General features: G+C 51.0%; 1 pseudogene; it reads right to left on the minus strand.

Annotated features, from left to right (window-relative positions):
* Positions 1–707: 707 nt before the first annotated feature.
* Positions 708–1,825, minus strand: LOC139703197 (olfactory receptor 1N2-like; annotated as a pseudogene).
* Positions 1,826–2,170: the final 345 nt, after the last annotated feature.

Here is a 2,170-nt window from a genome sequence, read left to right on the forward strand (position 1 = left end):
CTCATCCTGTCCATCCCTGGAAAGACACTCGGCCACACAGTTATCATTATCATATGCACGTGTTTAGAGGGGCGTGAATGTCATTTCATCTAGGACTGTCCTTTGCAAAGTCAACAAGTCCAGGGCGTGGCTTGGACATGGGGAAGACAGCCATGTTCAGCCCAGGAGTACAGAAGGGGCACCTGTACTTTCCTCCACTTGGCTCACAAGTCTAGTGGTTGGGCCATGAGGTCAGAGCCCATGCGTCTATTGCTGCCCAGGGACAGGAGCACCTCATTGTGCCTGTTGTTCTTGAGAAGTGAAAGGAACCTCTTGGGCTCCATCCAAACAGTTCCTACCCCTGGGGGCTGCAGAAGGGGAACCCTTCTCTGAGCCTCCATTTGCCTACCTCTGGGGACCACACAGGGCCTAAGTCGGTACATATACAAATTCAAGGGACAGGCAGGGCTCCAGACGGGTGGCGAGGGACGTGGGACATACAGAATGCCCGGGAATTACATCCCCAGGGCCAGGAACACCAAAGTCAATCTGGGAGTGCTGGTTCACTGAGCAGATGAAGGTGGAAGACAGCAGAAATGTGGGACACAGCCAGACGCTTGGGAGATGGGTCTTGAGAGAGGGACAGTCCCCTCCCAGTGAAGGGGAGGAAAAGACAAGGCATCCTGGCTCAGAAGCAGAAGTTGGTGTCACCAAAACCAGACATTGCTTCAACTGAAGAGGCCCCTCAGGGCCCCCTTCATGTCCTCATTCCTTAGGCTGTATATGAAGGGGTTGAGCATGGGAGCCACCACTGCATATAGGACGGCGGCCACGGAATCCTCAACTGTGTAAGACGAGGAAGGCCACAGATAAATCCCAAGCAGGGTCCCATAGAACAAGGACACCACCGCAAGGTGAGAACTACAAGTGGAAAAAGCTTTCATCTTGCTCTGAGAAGAATGCAGTCTTAGGATGGCTGAGAAAATGCGCATGTAGGAAAGAGAAATCAGGAGGAAGGGGGTCACAAAAAGAAGGCTCCCCAGGGTATAAACAACCAACTCATTGACATGGATATCTGAGCAGGAGAGCTTTAGCAATGCATAGAGTTCACAGAAAATGTGTTGAATTCTGACACTTGCACAGAATGACAGTGTATCCATAAGCAGGGTGTGGACCAAGGGATAGATGTTTGTGACAATCAGAGCCACAGACAAGGAGGTGACACAGAATTCGGGGCTCATGGTTGCGGCATAGTGAAGAGGGTGACATATGGCTACGAATCGGTCATAGGCCATCATCGCCAAGAGGACATTGTCCAGTTCTAGAAATAAAATCAGAAAATACATCTGAATGAGGCACCCAACCTAAGGGATGGACTGGCTCTGAGTCTGGATGTTCAGCAGCATCTTTGGTACAGTGACAGAGGTGAAGCAGATGTCCACACAGGATAGACTGGCTATAAAGAAGTACGTGGGCGTGTGGAGGGTGGGGGTGGAGCCGATAGCCAGGATGATGAGCAGGTTCCCCACCACCGCGACCAGGTACATGGATAGGAACAGGCTGAAGAGGAGGGGCTGATGTCCAGGCACCGCTGACAGTCCCAGGAGGAGGAATTCTGAGACGATGGTTACATTACTTCTCACCATGGCTTCCAGTTTCTACAAATTCACATTGGAAATACATCCGTCAACACGACCAGAGGCAGTTTGGGGAAGCCCGCACGACACCCATGTCACTGATGGAAATCATACTTGTGGAAGGATCTCCAGCCTGGGGTAGTCAGCACAAGAGAGTATGGGGACCCTACAGGCCACCAAGTGTCTTGAGGGTGCTGCTGAGGGCTGAGGTTCTCCGTGGGACTGACCTTAGTCAACCCCCCTCCTGCTTCCTGGGGAGGAAAGATCCAGGCAGAGAAGATAAAGAGAACTGAAGGAAAGTTGGGGGTTTTTTGGGGGGTGGGGAATGGGTAGAGGCAACTGTGTAAGACTTGTCTCAGTAGGAACTCTCAAAAAGGACCAAGGTTGACCTCCATGAACCATTCTGCTTGTCCATGTAGAGGTGTGAGAGATGACGATTAAGTTAAAATTGTGTGTGTGTGTGTGTCTGTGTGTCTGTGTGCATGTGTGTGAGAGACAGAGAGAGAGTGTGTGCTCAAACACAGGCACATTATATACTTGAAGAAGATATTCAT

Source organism: Marmota flaviventris, chromosome X, assembly GCF_047511675.1.
Source record: "Marmota flaviventris isolate mMarFla1 chromosome X, mMarFla1.hap1, whole genome shotgun sequence".
In the NCBI taxonomy this organism is placed as follows: Eukaryota; Metazoa; Chordata; class Mammalia; order Rodentia; family Sciuridae; genus Marmota; species Marmota flaviventris.